Source organism: Triplophysa rosa, linkage group LG24, assembly GCF_024868665.1.
Source record: "Triplophysa rosa linkage group LG24, Trosa_1v2, whole genome shotgun sequence".
NCBI lineage: Eukaryota > Metazoa > Chordata > Actinopteri > Cypriniformes > Nemacheilidae > Triplophysa > Triplophysa rosa.
In genome coordinates this window covers 14430329-14448752 of record NC_079913.1, presented here as the reverse complement: position 1 = coordinate 14448752, position 18424 = coordinate 14430329, and the positions used below count along the sequence as shown (strand labels likewise).

The following is an 18424-nucleotide window of genomic DNA, read 5'->3' as shown; positions in this document are numbered from 1 at the left end:
CCTTTTTATTGCAATGTAAGAAGTTCCACTCTCCAAAACAGCATGTTTGGAGTTTGATTGGATAATAAGAACAAATAACTGGCCATTGTGGCCAAAGCGCTCCGTTTGACTTTTCCGAGATCTTCTACTCTTCCCTGTGGACGACCTCTGACCTACTTTCTGTACGATCTGAATTTCTGCGTTTTGAATTTTAGAAAATTGAATTTGATGTTCCGAATTTCTTCTTCATCTTGAAAACGTGAGGCTGTATTAAAAAAAAAACTGGATATTTGCAATCTAAGAATTCAGAGCAAAAAATATGTTGTTTGAAAATGCATGCCTATAAAACTCTGCCTTAAAATAAAATCAATTGTGTTAAATTTCAAATGTTCAATATTCAAGTAAAAAAAATTCAAATTCGAAATCAAAATCTAATTCAAAACTATTTTAACTCCCATATAATATTCAGTTTTGTTAAAAAACACTTGTGAATAATTCAGATTTACGAAATTCAAATTCAGATTGTTTTGTCATATCTCTGGCTCCATATTATTCCCAGATAACAACCTCTCAAAACTAACAACACAAGGTAACCCGGATGCAGCAAATCCTTTTGACAGTTTTCTTTGACAAATTAAATATAAAAATGTCTTTTAATAACATACATGACATTATATTTACAAATGATTGAACCAAATTGCCTGTTCGTGACGTCGTTTCTTACCTTAAAACCGAAAGTAAACAGCTTTTCCTCTTGGAAGGTCTGCATTCGGTAAAAATGAGCTAATAAAATATTTCAAATTCACATTTCATGTCTATTTTTTTCCCATGTGGCAAGTAGCCGTATAATAAGCGGGATGATGTACAAGTAGCTGGCTATTATCGCGACATAAGCCCCTTCAGTGTGATCACACGGTCAGGGCTTATTTCTGCAATAACCAGCTGCCTGAACATTATCCCTTATACCACATGTATAGAGGGTATGCACTAGGGCTGTGCGATTTGGGGAAAATATCTAATTGCGATATTCTTGACAGACATTCCGATTGCGATTTGATTTGCGATTTTAACTTTTCTAATTCAAGCTTCAGCTCAATATTGTTGTGTAGAGCACAGTATGGGTATAGTTAGAAAACAAAAACAAAAAAAACATTACAGAAATTCTAATTGTTTCCATTAAAACCATTACAAAATTTATTTTTGTAGTGTGTTTTGGGCATTATTCAAATAGGGCTTACTGTTGTTCAATTGGTTCCCAACTTCCAGATTACATCACACCAATAGAATCCAAATACCAGTGTACACTATTATAGTTTCCATTAAAACAAATACAACTCCCATTGTAACCCTTAAATCCATAACATTTTCTATTGTGTTAGTGAATTATTAATATAGTTCATAGGTTACATAGGCTGATTTATAATTTTTTTAATATGTGGGATTTTTTAAAACAAGTAGAAAATGTGCTGAATGTTTAATTTCATCCAAGTGAAATTAGCAAAACAGTTAGATAGAATTTACATTTGTTTGGAACGCGGAAATAGGCGTGAGTTGACACAGGGTGTGTGCGTGCGTCAAGCCTCGTCCATATTGCCAGATGCCCGCGTGGAGCCGGACTCAAGTACTATAAACGTCATTACGAAACAGGCTGTGTGTGCGCATCAAGTTTAAACGGCTCGTCCGCGAGAATGAAACAGGCTGTGTGTGCGCGTCAAGTTTAAACGGCTCGTCCGCGAGACGCGCAACGCGGAGAAGAGTCGCGCGAGTATGACAGGCTGTATGTGTGTGCGGTCTTCTGAATTGGACGGTTCTTTAGTATTTATTTGCCTAATATGATCGATCTGACTCTGCAGATGCCATAATAACACACTCTCTCTCCTGCCTTCTGTTTGTTTGTTTTTTTAATGTCGGACGTTTACGCAGTTGGCTAGGGCAGTGCTGATTAGGCATAACGGAGGTGCGCTCACTCGGTTGGTTAGCAAGAATGCCACTCAAGGCGGGCTTGGAACAGATGCGTTTCCTATTTTTCACATCGCAGCCTCTTGCGATTAGCAAATCACATCGTGATTCGATTTCGATTAATCGTTCAGCCCTAGTATGCACGTGTCGTCACTTTCCCACGTGAACACGCCGGAACGCGCCTGCTTGAGTGGTAAAACACTGGGCAAAATGAATGGTTACAATATCAGGAAACACAATTCCACGCAACATTTGAGTGTCTAAGAACACCTGATTCCTTTGTAAGTCATAAGGTAGTTGTAAGGATCACCGTCGAGTCCAGTTGCTTGTAGTTTCAGCAAATAATTGCGTGTTTTAGTCCCAGTTTTTGTTCCTCCTATTGAATGCAGCCATTTTGATTTAGTTTTACCACTCAAGGAAGCATGTCCCGGCGTGTTCACGTGGGAAAGTGACATCAATGCATACCCTCTATACCTCCTGGAAAGTTCCTAGTATCTATGAGCACACTTCCTCATTTTAAATTAATCTTGATTAATAGTGCCTTATAATAATAATAGAACCTGTTCTGTAAGAACACTTTAATCACAGATTAATTAAAATCTCTTGCATTAAGTCTGTCGTTTTCCAGCTTGAATCCAGCCAAAGAATTTTTACTCTTAAACCCGACTTGGTTCAAAGGCCACTGGGTAGCATCTGGCAAAGACAAAACTAATTCTAGCAGCCTTCTGACCCTTCACTTAAGTCGTACATCTCTTGTTATGTCATGCTGTGACACAGGCCTGCCTCCAGAAAGATTTCATCTATAAACTCCTCCAGTTTTCTCTGACATGTCTCGCCATCCAACAAACAAATAATAAAACCTTCTCAGTTTGGGTGACAAAAGGAATTAAAGGCATTGACAGGCCCCAAAGAGCTGAACAGGGGGTCCCGTCTGTGACAGCAGGTGACAGTCTGAATCACAGCACCCCACTGACATCAGAGGATCATGCTTATGTAAAGGATGGCAGTCGGTATGAGATGTGCAATGTGTAAACCTTACTTCCTCATCTCATACGGTGCACTATAGCGACTAGCTTGTGGGCTTAACCTCAAATGTTAGCATCTATATAGATTCTATATTAGTATATTTGACTCATGTCGTGCTTGGTCACTGGTTTAAATGGTGTTCTGAGTGAGTCAACTGGTACCAGTTATGTTTTTCACAAAGGTGAATCATTGCCAGATTTTATTCATTTTCTTTATTGTTTAGTTCTTTAATTAATTGGGTCAGCATTAGTCTAGACTTTAATATTCAGGTGTAAAAAAGAGATAAACAATTCTTTTCAAATCCATAAATCATATATAAAATAACTTGGACCGTGATTTCCATGTCACTGGTTTTGTTGCAGATTATAATGCAGAGTTTATCACAGTGGCCTTGCTCAAACAGTATAAAAACTATGGACATGAGTTCCATTACTTGAACAAAGTATGCTTGGAGAAACATAACGAGAAAGTTAGCAGAGCGTAAAGTGCAGCATTAAGCACAACTTCACTCACAGCTGTGCCTCGTGTTTCCTTTTCGACTTAAACATCTGTCATTAGAGCCCAGAAGTCCCTCGACTCTGATGTGTACGACACATAAGATCATTAAAAACAGGCAGCCGTCACCCCGTGTGCAGCAGTGCGTTGTGCATGACGGGTAAACAGTATGCTAGCTCATTAGCAATTGCAATGCAGACAGCGTCGCCTTAAATCCACTGTCGAGAATGTGAAAGCAATAGGATTTATTCCCAGAGCGAAATCAACAGTGGAATTAATTCAGAAAATGGAGAGGATGAGCTCGTGTCACAATACGATTCATTTATTCACAAGTAACCTTCAACACAAAACGTGAGGTGACAGTGAGATGACAAACCAATGAGTGGGCAGATTTACTTGGTTTGTCTCAATTAAATGTCATAAACATGTCGTCACAAAGAAAGAGAACTAAACTAATGCAGCTTCTATAAAGTAACATGATATCTGTATTTATTAAAGAACATGAGGTTTAAACAGAAAAAATTAGTAAGAATTGTAAGTGACTTGCTGTATAATAGAAAACAGCATCCCCAAAACTATATGGGATTCGAACCCATGACCCTTTGCACTGCTATGACAATGCGGTAGTACTTTATTTTACAGTCCTGTTACCTACATACTATGTAGTATGTACACTATAAAACTTTGCTGTAGGTTTGCAGCAATTTACATTTTTGTTTTAAACATAAACTTACCTAGTTCTTTTTTTTCATAATACAAGACTAAATATCTTTTTGTTATGTAAATGTATTGTAATTTAAGAAGTTATAAATAGTTTTCATAGAAAACAAGACAACAATGCTTAGAATGTCTTTTTGTTGCAGTGTAATGCCAGTAATGAGACCAGTCTTGCTCATTTTGAAGTCTTTTAAAAGGAAAAGTAGTATTAAGTTGTAATTAAATCTACAGTAAGTTACTGGCAAACCTGCTGCAAAACTGCAGCAAAGTTTTAGAGTGTATTTACTGTTTATCTACAAGGTACTTACTAGGTACTAACCCTAAACTTTCAATACCACTAAACCTAACTCCTATTAAGTACTTGTAGTTACCAGTATTTGGTTTGGTAAGTACACCATAACTTAAGGTTTATTAATTTATTCAGAGGATAAGTACACTGAAAGTGCACATACTGTAAAATAAAGTGCAACCCACAATGCTCTACCAGTAGAGTTACAGGAACACAATAACCTTTCTATATTACATGTTACAGGTACTGTATAACAATGATTTTTAATCTTAATGATTTTCAAACATGATTTTTATTCACTACAGATATTTCCATCTATCACCCAGCATCAAATGTTAAAAATTGTTTCGATTCAGCTCTGCTGTGGACTTCAGATGGATATGCTGTCCAGTACAGGGCCGGCAGTTAGTTTTGAGAGAGCGATTGCTTACGGTCATGTCCCTGTGCTGTTTTTGACACTTTTAACATTTGCTCATAAAATATGGGCAGCTCTTAAGGTGTCAAATGACTGTGGTATGGGCTTCTAATGCAATAGCAGGGTCACCTCCACCACATAGATGACTGCCACATCGCTCAACAGCCAGGCATCAATCTGGGCAGCTGTTATTGGCCTCCAGAGACCCCCCAAACCCTTTACGTCATGTCCTTTTCACTTTACCACATCCCACGACCCCTGTTCTCCTCTCTTTGATCATCTCCTTTCCTCTCTGTTGGATCATGATGAATCTGGACCGCCAAAACTTTGCCATGTTCCTGACCTTTTACAAACTGCCTTGTCAAGAGAGATACAGCGGCTATGTTTGCCAAAAATACACTTTCTCCATCATCAGAAAGTCCAAATGTGTTCCCACAGGGAGAGTTTTACTAGCAGGATGATGAATTTTGAGTGGCAATATTCTTTAATGATCTAGTTTTTGTTCTGTGCTCCTTGTATTGCTATAAATCAAAGCTGTGCTACTGTAACGTCTGTCAGCCGCAGTGGCCTCGTGCTCCACAAGAGGGCACTCACCTCATCACTTGGACTTTCATTTCACACTACATTTCCCATAACCCTTTGCCCAGACTCGTCAGCCATCATTGCATTCACTTGTGTCTTGTTATCCTGTGTGTATATATAGTGCCTGTGTTTCTTGTGTGAGTTGTCTGGTATTGTTCATATTGTGATGTGGTCGTTGTGCCTTGTTCTCTGCCTTTGTGTTCCTTGGATTTTACGTTTGAATTAAATACTGTTTGCAACTAGATCCCACCTGACCAAGCTCATCATTACAGCTACAGAATTTGGGCCTCTCCAACAACATTTTTGGTTGAAACATAACCTTGCAAATTACTAGCAAAGTTATTCCTTTAAGTCATATTGCTTTAGGCACTGCTGCTTTGCACAGAGGAATCTGATGGTTGTTAAGCTGATAGTTGCAGACAGTGCATCTAATAATTGGAGATCTATCTGTCTCAGCAGTTTCAGCAGTGTCATGTTGCTATTTTTATTGTTTCTGCAACAACTGCCATTTTTAATTCCCAGCAATCAAATTTTAGATTTGTCATGCTTAATAAATACATAGTCATAACACACCTTGACGTAAAATATAAGTACTGATTAATGCGATTAAATAAAAAAATATGAAGCAACTTTTGTCCCTATCAAGAAAGGAGAAATACGATGAGTCTTCCTTTGTCTTTTATAACAGAAACGTTAACATCACAGAGGTACAGATACACGAGTGTCTCTTGTATACGTCCTCACGTATTACGTCGGTTGCTTAAACAGGACTTCCCTTAAAGTCACATACACACTACTTTGACACCTCCCCCTTTTACAGAACTTCAACCTTTTATATCACAGGGGACTTATCGTCAAAACAGCATGACTCTGAACAAACACATTATTTAATCCACTAAATTGAACAGTATGTTAACTGCACTTCTTACATACTTGTAAGACGTAATGTATCACAAATTTAGTCTTTCAGTTGTTTTACTCACTCTACCAGACCTAGTTACTCTCCATCCTTCACTAGTCTGTGTGGGCAGTGAGACATTTGTTCTTGTCGTGTCGTCATCACACGTTTGTTCTAAGTGTCCTGCTGTTTCATCATCAGCGTTATTCTCAGAGGGGCTACGTTGTAAGTCATGGCGATTTCGCCTTTTCATTCCCCCGTCATGGCTTCTGATCATGTAGGAGCGCTCTGTCGCACTCTGCCCCACTACTGTTGCTGGAGTCCTCCACTGTTTTTCCTCATCCAGCTTGACCAAGACTTCATCTCCTGGTATCAGCGGAGGTAAGTTTCTCACTCCATGTCTTCTATTGAAATAGAATGCTTGTTTTTGCTTAGCAGCATCGTCTTTTCTTTGTATCAGTCTCTGATCTGGCCATTTTGGCATAAGGTTGCATCCCAAAGTTGGTAATGTATTTCTGAGCCTCCGTCCCATCAGAAGCTCTGCTGGGCTCACCCCCGTTGATGCATGTGGAGTTGTTCTATAACTCAACAATGCCAAGACTGGATCCTCTTGCCGTAAGATGGCTTTCGCCGACTGGACTGCACGTTCAGCATGTCCATTGTTCGAGGGGTGATATGGACTAGATGTTACATGCTCAAAATCAAACTCCCTGCTAAATGATAGGAATGTTTCACTAGTGAATTGAGGGCCATTATCCGAAACTACTACCTCCGGGATACCGTATCGTGCGAATGTTGCTTTGAGCTTGATGATGACTTGTTCAGCTGTGGTGTTTGATAGGTATAAGATTTCCAAGAACCTGGAATAATAGTCTGAGAGCACTATGTAGTTTTTCCCTTTGTACTCACACAAATCTACTCCCAGGCGCTGCCACAGTCTTTCAGGTAGAGGAGTCGGGCTCAGAGGTTCTTTTCTCTGCGTTTTCCTGTGTTCACAGCAGAATTTGCACTGTTCAACTTTTTGTTTTAGGTCAGAAGAAAGTCCTGGCCACCATATGGACGTCTGCGCTCTCTCCCTACATTTGGTCAGCCCCAGATGTCCTTCATGTATTCGTTCGATAATTTCTCCTCGAAGAGATTCAGGTATGATGATACGGTTTCCTCTGGTAAGCAACCTGTCAGTCTCAGACAATTCACTCTTGAATGCATGAAAATCTCTGATCTCCGGGTGAACATCTCGGGCATGCTCAGGCCATCCTATTTTAATCAAGCGCCTCACTCTCTGCAATTTCCCATCTTGTTGCGTTGCCTCGCGAATTGCATTTAATTTTCCTTTTGAAGCTGGTATGCATTTGACAATCGTGTTAACATAGCAGCTGATGTCCACTTCGGTGGTGCTGTCCATGGAGCTGCTTTGTGGACTTCTCGACAAAGTGTCTGCTACAACGAGTGTTTTTCCAGGTGCGTACTCAGCGGTTATGTTGAATCTCATTAATCTGAGCAGAAGTCTCTGGCATCTGATCGGTACATTGTCTAAATCTTTACAGTTTATCAAAGGAACCAGCGGTTTGTGGTCTGTAATGAGTTTGAAATGCGCCATTCCCGTCAGATATTTGCTGAAATGTTCGCACGCCCAGACTCCCGCGAGACACTCTTTCTCTATCTGCGCATAATGACGTTCAGCACTAGTGAGTGTTCGCGAACAGTAGGCTACAGGTTTCCAGCAATCTCCGTGTTGTTGGAGTAGCACCCCTCCCAAACCATAACTGCTTGCGTCAGCAGATACAGTTGTTGGCTTCTCAGCGTCATAAAATGACAACACTGGTGATCAGGGCAGTTGTGGCCTAATGGTTAGAGAGTCGGACTCGTGACCAGAAGGTTGCCGGTTCGATTCCCTGGGCCGGCGGGTAACAACTGAGGTGCCCTTTAGCAAGGCACCTTACCCCTACTTGCTCCCCGGGCGCTGCAGTGATAGCTGCCCACTGCTCCGGGGGTACGTGTGTTAAATGCAGAGGTCACATTTCGTTATCTTCGTACATGTGCAATGACAATAAATTGAATCTAAATCTAAAAAAAAAAATGTCATTAGCGCTTCCTTCAGTTGACGAAATGCTTGCTCCATGCCGTTTTTTCTCGTAGGAGTTCGTATAGTGGGCCTCCCAGCGTTGCTAGATGAGGGATATATTTTCCCATATAATTAATCATCCCCAATACTCTCTTCAGTTCATGTACATTCTTTGGGGCTTTGAGTTCCGCGATAGCTGTGACTTTTTCCGGATCAGCTCTGACTCCGTTCTCATCCACTACCTGACCCAAAAACTGTAGCTTACTCTGTCGAATCTTACATTTGTCTTTATTCAATCTTAGGCCGGCTAGTTCCATCGCGTCCATTACGCGCTTCAGTCTCATGTCATGTTCTTGCATAGACGTTCCATATATGATGACATCATCCATGTACACTTGGACCCCTTCCAGGCCCGACAACAGCTCTTGCATTTTTCTCTGAAAGATCTCAGGTGAAATGCTAATGCCAAAAGGAAGTCTTTTAAAGCAATACCTGGCAAATGGCGTGATGAAGGTTGTTAACTGGCTGCTCTCAGGATCTACCAGGCCCATGTCTTTAGCTGCCCTTCCGCTGAGAAGATTGTTCACTGTTGGGCCCTTCACAACATAAATGGTTAATTCGTACTGCTTTGATTTATGCTGTACATGGCTTCTGAATTGGCCCATGCATCTTAGCTGGCCTCCTGGGCTGTTAAGTACAATATTTGCTTTGCACAGTTCTTGTTTCCTTTTCAGGTTTTGAAATGTCTCTTCACTAATTATTGTCACATCCGCCCCTGTATCTATTTTGAATGCCACTAGTGTATTTTCAATAGTCAGATTGACAGCCCATGTTTCTGTGCTGCCTTTGCCTTTCTGTTGTACAGATCCGAGGTAAAATGAGTCAGATTCTCGGTCTTCCCTCATGACTTCATGGACTAATTTAGTTTTGCACATGTGTTCCCAATGGCCTTTTTTTTACATCTCCTGCATTCTGATCCAAAGGCTGGACATTTCTCTCTGTCTTTATGTTTTGTTTTGCCACATCTGCTGCATTTGTCCTCACTTTTCTTTGTTTTTCCAGGTTGGCGCTCCCTGCTGTAGTCCGACCTACTGTTTGGGTCGCCTGATCTCTTGAACGCTGCACGTTGGATCCCCCTGCTGGCTAACTTGGTGTGTAACTTCCTCTGCTTGTCTTATCATTTGTACCGCAACATCCAGTGTAAGATCTTTAATTAGTTGTAATCTTTTGGACAGGTCCTTGTCTCTAATTCCTACAACCAATCTGTCTCTGATATTCTCATTTCTGTTAGCGCCAAAGTCGCAGTTTTCTGATAACTCGTATAATGCACGAATAAACGTCTCTGCTTTTTCCCCTTGTCTTTGGGTTCGCTGGTGAAACTGCGCCCTCTCGTGTATGACGTTGGTCTGCGGTACAAAATAGTCGTCGTATTTCTTCAAAACTGTCTCGAAATCGTCTTCATCCTCTTCTTCATTGAAAACGAATGATTTGTAAATGTTCTACGCCTCATTTCCCATCGCATAAATCAATGTACTCACTTGGACCGCTCCGTCCTCTTCTGTGAGCTTGGCAGCCGTTCTGTATCTCACGAAACGCTGCCGCCATGACGGCCATTCTCCCGGCTTGTCAAGCGTAAAATTGTCGGGCGGCTTGAACAGTGGCATTTTACGGGTACTCCGTTCTCTTTGTTTTACGGGCCCACTTCTGACACCATATCAAGAAAGGAGAAATACGATGAGTCTTCCTTTGTCTTTTATAACAGAAACGTTAACATCACAGAGGTACAGATACACGAGTGTCTCTTGTATACGTCCTCACGTATTACGTCGGTTGCTTAAACAGGACTTCCCTTAGTCACATACACACTACTTTGACAGTCCCGATGTTAAAATACATAAAACAAGCACACTTACAACATGACAATATTAAAAATGAAATATTACTTTAAAGAAACTCATTTTTTCCATATTTCATCTAAAAGTGCCTGTTCCACACTTTTGAAGTCTTTACCGCAACACTGAAATGAAAGTAGTTCACATCCAAAAAACCCTAGATTTTTATGAAAACAGAAATTAATAAACACATGGCTGACAGATTGGGCCACTCACACCAAAATCCCCAAAACAGGTAAAGGTGTAGAGCACAGCTTAGTAATACAGTGGGTTTTTTCAGTATACAGTAGACACACGCACACACACACACACGCACACGCGCACACGCACACGCACACACACAAACATTTATTATTAGCCATTTTATTTTAATGATTGTTTTATTCAAAGCAAAATACTAAACCCGCCTTCATTTTGAAGCCTTCATTTAGCATATTGCTAGTGCATAAAACTTGTTCTTGATTCATTGGGAACATGTGCAAAAGATTAAGGAATCCTGAATAAAGATAACGTTCTTAAAGTAAATCCTTTAATCGCTCCAATCAAACCAGTAAGCTGTTATTTCTGGATGGAAAATAAGAATTGTTAAACCCCCAACATGGTAGCATAAAAACATTATAAAAGATCATTAAACTTAAAACATCAGACTGGGGATCTCACTTTACATCTTTACTCAAAGCAGATAAATTTGATCAAATTAAATGAGAATTCCTCTGGAATCACACCACAGAGAAATTTAGAACCTTTTTGATCATAATAAATTTATGACGTTCATGCTTAACTCAACTCAACTCAACTCAACTTTATTTATATAGCGCTTTTACAATTTTCATTGTTACAAAGCAGCTGCACATGAGACACATTGACTACAAGCAAAACAATCAAAGTTGTACCTGCAAAAACAAGAAAAGGTTGAAACACAGAAGACAGACACACCCACACACAAAACACTCCACACACACAACACGCACCAACACAAACAGACACAGAGACACACACACACACACAACACACACACACACACACACACGTACGTACACAGACAAGTACGCACACACACACACGCTCAGTGAGAGCACACATTTAGGATAAAGGAGAGAGAAGCACAGGTCAAATATAACAGATAATAAATTCCTATATGCAATATTAAAACACTTAAATGCTTAATTTAATTATTATATTGTAAGAATAGCTTGAAGAATGCTTAAACACATTCTTCAAGCTATTCTTACAATATTTGTGATTATTTGAAGCATAGATTGTACAAACCACTTATAAAAATCGAGGCTTTGATGTGTGACTGGCGCCATCTCCTGGCAGGCAACAGGTTTTTGAGAGTGCAAAATGCAAAACGAAAGACTGATTATGCACAGTTGTATGTTGGTATGTGAATGGGTGTATTCAGATAAATATTTCTCAAAAATTGGTACTACTTCAACTTGTGTGAAAAATACAGAGGATGACATTGTATTCTGATTTTGACAGAATTTATTTTATTTTAACATTCAAGTAACAACAGCAAAAATGAACACAAAATCTTGACCACACATTAATATGCATGTACGTAAATTACACACTAACAGGAATCTTCAATATCTTTAGAAAAAAACAATTGTATGTAACATGCCAAATGTGAAGTATCTTTGTAAATTCAGAACATAAATTATTAAATTCTATCTTATACTTATAATCTGCAGCCAGAGAGATCCCCTTGCCATGTGACCAACAAACTAGAGTCAAGGCGTACATTTGAAGCCTCAAGAACAACACAGTGTTACAGATGACCTGCTCACGAGTGTGAACCCTGCATACAGTGGCTCACTGAAAACAGTGCATTCTTTATGAAGGAGCGTCATTTCTTCAATGTCTGAAATGCAATAGAAACTAAGTGAGCCAGCCTTTATATCCACATAAACTCCTATTTTTGAACATTTCGCAGTACGGATGTTGGTTTTAACACCATTGTGAATGAAATAGCATTCGTGATTGAAGCACGCTAAGCTCCAGGACAGCTTGTTGTACCCAAATCTGCTATTATTTTCCATCTTCTTTTCTGACGATGCTGTTGTAAGACACCGCAAAATGAACACCTGTACTGCTCCACAGAGCTTCCCAGTAACTGCGACTTTTGACCTCCTCGACACACAGAACCTGCTTCCAATCGGTGAACTGTTCTGGATTACCACTACGGAATGGGACGTACCAGTCGTATCCTTTCACTTTTTGACCATCATGGGATATCTTGAGGTCGTATTGAGCAGAATCAATGCAGAATTTCAACTTGGAGACATCTAAAAGACAATTAGACAAAAATCTTAAATCTGATATGCATGAATAATCCACATTATAAAGTATACCTTTTTTGCTTTAAAGGGTCATGAAACCCCCCTTTTTCAGCTACAGTCTACTTCACTGTCGTTTTTAAAAATGCAACTAAAATGGGCGTGAACGCTGTGAGAAGAAGAGTGGGGGAGTGGGCGGGGCACGAATCATACTTTCAAGCCACATCGGTTTTACAGAAACCACTAAATGTAATATGGCTATTTGTTTTTAACAAAATGCAAGTATAACTGTTAAATTAAAAATAAAATATGACAATTACCGCATTTGAAGAGATGGAAAAGTCCTCAGGTCACGGTACCGCATTCCTGACACAGACGGCCTTTATGAGCGAGTCCAAAAGTCCACTTGTCTTCATTTCTAAAAGCTTTCCCGAGTAAAGCACAGTTTGCTACTGTCCCGGCCCAACTCGCATCCATGACGAGCGGGCTTCAAACCGGCGAACATTCCGGCATGGGAGACGGGCGCTCTAACGAGGCGACTTGCATTCCGCTTTCGCTTTTCGAAACCCCCTTTCGTCAGTGTCGGATGTCCCCTCCGAGTTTCGAAAGTGACACATTGAGCTAAACTGGTCCACATGAGCTCCGGCCCACCGAGAGCTCCAAATGGCCATCCACGCCTGTTTCTGTGTGCCACAATTTCAACAACTGTCATGTATTTATCACTTTCAGTGGAGAAGCCCTTCCCCAATATATACACTCACCTAAAGGATTATTAGGAACACCATACTAATACGGTGTTTGACCCCCTTTCGCCTTCAGAACTGCCTTAATTCTACGTGGCATTGATTCAACAAGGTGCTGAAAGCATTCTTTAGAAATGTTGGCCCATATTGATAGGATAGCATCTTGCAGTTGATGGAGATTTGTGGGATGCACATCCAGGGCACGAAGCTCCCGTTCCACCACATCCCAAAGATGTTCTATCGGGTTGAGATCTGGTGACTGTGGGGGCCATTCTAGTACAGTGAACTCATTGTCATGTTCAAGAAACCAATTTGAAATGATTCGAGCTTTGTGACATGGTGCATTATCCTGCTGGAAGTAGCCATTAGAGGATGGGTACATGGTGGTCATAAAGGGATGGACATGGTCAGAAACAATGCTCAGGTAGGCCGTGGCATTTAAACGATGCCCAATTGGCACTAAGGGGCCTAAAGTGTGCCAAGAAAACATCCCCCACACCATTACACCACCACCACCAGCCTGCACAGTGGTAACAAGGCATGATGGATCCATGTTCTCATTCTGTTTACGCCAAATTCTGACTCTACCATTTGAATGTCTCAACAGAAATCGAGACTCATCAGACCAGGCAACATTTTTCCAGTCTTCAACTGTCCAATTTTGGTGAGCTCGTGCAAATTGTAGCCTCTTTTTCCTATTTGTAGTGGAGATGAGTGGTACCCGGTGGGGTCTTCTGCTGTTGTAGCCCATCTGCCTCAAGGTTGTGCGTGTTGTGGCTTCACAAATGCTTTGCTGCATACCTCGGTTGTAACGAGTGGTTATTTCAGTCAAAGTTGCTCTTCTATCAGCTTGAATCAGTCGGCCCATTCTCCTCTGACCTCTAGCATCAACAAGGCATTTTCGCCCACAGGACTGCCGCATACTGGATGTTTTTCCCTTTTCACACCATTCTTTGTAAACCCTAGAAATGGTTGTGCGTGAAAATCCCAGTAACTGAGCAGATTGTGAAATACTCAGACCGGCCCGTCTGGCACCAACAACCATGCCACGCTCAAAATTGCTTAAATCACCTTTCTTTCCCATTCTGACATTCAGTTTGGAGTTCAGGAGATTGTCTTGACCAGGACCACACCCCTAAATGCATTGAAGCAACTGCCATGTGATTGGTTGATTAGATAATTGCATTAATGAGAAATTGAACAGGTGTTCCTAATAATCCTTTAGGTGAGTGTATATACCGCATATAGTGTATTTCACATAAAAATATACTTTTATATATAATTATCGGAATATGTATTTTTGCATCTCCTGGTAAGTGTTCTGCTTTTCTTCATTTATCCATCAGATTACTACCATGTGCCATGAACGCATCTCTCTGAAGGGTCAGATAGAAACACACCATGCGCTGTCATGAATAATGAGGAGAAATATCTTCTCATTGGTCAAGAAAACACTTCACAGTCCGAAGCGTCACATCCTTTGACGTTGGGCAGATGAGGATTTTAAACCCGGAAGACAGAAATAGCGCAAAAAAGCTCAAAATGAACTAGTTTTCTCTACTGTAATAACAGTTGCTAACATTTTTTTCTATGATGTGCAACACAACCAACTCTGTTAACATCTAAATAAATGTTTAGTGTTTCGTAACGCTTTAACAGTTGCAAGAATTTCTTAAGTTCTTTTTAAATTTTGATAGAATTCATTTCAAATTTACAATGATAGAAAACCTATTACATTTTTATTAATGGGTGATTCTCACAAAAAAGTACTAAAGTACTATTACTAGTACTAAATACTGTTGTGAACCACAGGTATGTATTGTATTGAAACGTGAGAGAGTTTACCTCACTAAAACACAATACAACAAGGGCTGGACTAAGAAGAAAAATCGGCCCTGTCATTTTTAGGCCCACATCGGCCTGGTGCATACGTGTCTTTTGCATTTGCATTTATAATACGTCCGTCAAAGCGGACAACGCCTCCGTTACTGCCCCATACGTTAGTAGCTAACGCGTCCATTACGGCCCCATATGTTAGCGGCCCACCCGGAAAACGCACGGTATGCCAGATGGCCAGTCCGCCTCTGACTACAACCATACTAACATTCTTACATTTGAAAATAAAGCTTCAGGATATAATGTATTAAGAGACTAGCAAAAACCGGAGCCGTTGAAAAACAGAGTTGCGACACTCGCATAAACGTCCGTTGGAGGAATGGAATGCGGAAGGAACTCGTGTCATGGAGGGCTCTATAGTTCCAAACATTGCATTGAAGCCCATTAATTTCCCAAACACATTCGCAGGCAAGTTGATAAAATACATCTCTGTTAAACTGGTGTTTTATTATTAGGATGTTTTTTAAACAAAATATTGTTTTCTAAATAAAAATGGCTTTTCTGTGTATCTGTATGTATGGTTGAATGATTTTCTATAAAGTTGTAAAAATGTTATCTACCCTCTCCCAATATAAATTATATAATAAAATCTCTTTCTGGCTGTTGCAAATACAGCTGCTTACACGGTTTCTCTTGCTTAAACCCATTCAAGCAGACTGACAGTTTGGAACTATTGAAGCTCCATGAACCACGTGACTGCGGCAGCGAGATCAAAGTGTGTCGCTACTCTGTTCTCAATGGCTCTGGAGCATATTAATGCATGCTGTCAATAAACCTAAAGGAGAATATACTAGGACACTCTCAAACTTATCTCAATGTATAGTAAATTTTACACTTTAAATTTAATTTTATTTGAAAACAAAATCAGTAGTGACTTGTACTTGTAGGATCCAAATCTATTGACAAGTATAATATAGGAAATCATCTTACAATCTCTGAAGTCTCCTCTGAGCTTGGGTTCTGCAGGAAGCACTATCTTTACTTGTTTGGCTGTGGAGAGCAATTATACAACAATGAAGCATTTCATTCATACTAATGCTAAAATAACATAAGATTTTTATACATTAGCGTGATTTTTAATATATGGGAAGAATGTAAATTCAGTAAGCATGGAAAAATGAAAATCCTCCCAAAAAATACTTTTTTATTTCTATTTTATTTGACTTCTATAGCGCTTTTAAAAATTTGCCTTGTTGCAATGCATTTCAGGACCTGTCTTCTAAAACGTACCATAGAACGAGCAACAGCTACATGGGGCAATTAATGGGTAACTACTGTAAACAAGAGAAAGTGACAGCATAACTCTGCTCTAACTGTTGTGTAATGAGAAATATAATTTCTCTTACCAGTCTCTGAAAACATCTCAATATTCTTCTGAAAGAGTTCCTCAAGCGTTTTTTTCTGCTCAGATAAAGAAGACTCAATGCTGAGCAGGTCAAATGAGGGCTGCTCTTTCACAAAACCCAAGCTGTCTGGCCCTGAAGTGGTCAAGCTTGAAATTTCTATTCATGAAAACAGGAAAAATATTTCAGATGGCATATCAAATGGTATTTTTTTATTTTTTGTTAACAGGCCCCCATTCACTGGCATTTGCTTTGTGCCAGTGCTGTTCGATTACCAACATTTTTCAAAATTCCTTCTTTTGTGTTATGCGGAAGAAAGTCATACAGGTTTGAAATGACAAGAGGTAGAATAAATGACAGAATTTTCATTTTTGGGTGAACTGTCACTTTAAGTTTTAAGGTCTGGTTATTTGTAAATGAAATGTCAGATATGCACAAGAATCAACAGTGTAAATCGGTTTCTCAATGGTTAAATTGTCTGGAAGTGTAAGGTAAAGGAGTTCAGAAAAAAATGTAAGAACGATTAGTACTGTGTTGACAAGCAGTGTATGAAACATTTTAGAAAAAAAACATCTTGCACCTGAAGAAAGTAAATATAATCCTCCGTCTGTCCAAGCTCACAGAGTTCAGCATCTCTTATCTTCAAAGCTTGCAGCTTGTTTCCTATGTGCTTCTGAAGCGCTGTTGCTCGCAGCAGCTCTATCGACTCCTGTCTTCGGACGAGCTCATTGACTTTAGAAAACATTTTCTCACAGGCCTCAACTACTGTGATGCAGAACTTGTCACTCAAGTTCAGCACTGCCTGGGCAGAGCTCTAGAATAAAAACAACTCAAAGATCAGCTAATAATTCAACATACATGGAGGTAAAAAGGCATTCACCCACAAAACTTTTATGTGCCCCATATAAACTTTGTAATTTTGTACTTTGCTCACATTCATTTCGTTCCCTTTCAGACTCCATAAAATGTCTTTATAAGTGCCACATTAGACAGTTTTTGGTATAAAAAGTGCCTTTCAGAAGATGCTGCCATAATTCCAGTCAAAATTACTTTTTGAATTAATTGCTAGACACATAATACTGTATATGATAGAGGGTTAGCACCTACGTCACGGTTTGGTCAGTTACCCGGATGCGCGGCCATATTGGAGGTACTCGGATCTAAACAACAGCATGGATTGCATGGTTAATGTACTACATAAGACATTGTTCTACTAATTTATGATGTCTAAACCATGGAAAAAACGTGTGGAAGCTGCTAAATCATATAGAGAATGACTTGGTAAGCAGGAAAGGGCGCGATATTTTGACAAACTAAAGTTAACAGGTTGTTAATAGGAATCACAATGGCCATATGCAGTAACATCACATACATATAAGGACTGACGACCCAATTTCCTATATTTCTCATCCCGACGTAGTGAACTACTTATTTTGTTCGCCAATCAAGTCCTACCCCTAAACCTTATCCTCATAGAAAACTTTTGGCAGTTTTTTTGTTTAAAAAAAAATCACCATTTAATCACACACATACACACGCTGACAGTCTGGTTTTAACTAAATCACGTCAAAGTTATTTAATAAAACAGCGTGCCTCTTAACTGCGTTACAGTGATTCTTTACCCATGAATGTGTGAATGTGTGTGTGTGTGTGTGTCTACATGCATGTAGAATAGTTAAGTTAAACTACACACAGTAACGTTACATACTACTGACTCGTGAATGAAGTTCAGAGTAGAAAATAATTAATTATACTGAACGTGATGTTATAGCATATGGCTATAGCGATTCTCGGGTGTAATTGACTTGCATTAAAGCACTTTATTTTCAGTTATTTCTAAAGA

General features: G+C 39.7%; 2 protein-coding genes across 6 annotated transcripts in view; one reads left to right on the top strand and one right to left on the bottom strand.

The window, feature by feature from the left end:
- The window catches only part of LOC130547621 (uncharacterized protein K02A2.6-like), a 13349-nt gene extending 12565 nt beyond the window's left edge, over window positions 1–784 (bottom strand). The window contains exon 1 of the mRNA XM_057323721.1: window positions 704–784. The gene's annotated coding sequence lies outside the window, so the exon portion shown is untranslated. The remainder of the gene's footprint in view (window positions 1–703) is intronic.
- LOC130547623 (uncharacterized) overlaps window positions 1–18424 on the top strand; it is a 403303-nt gene that overhangs the window by 119066 nt on the left and 265813 nt on the right. The window lies entirely within an intron of this gene.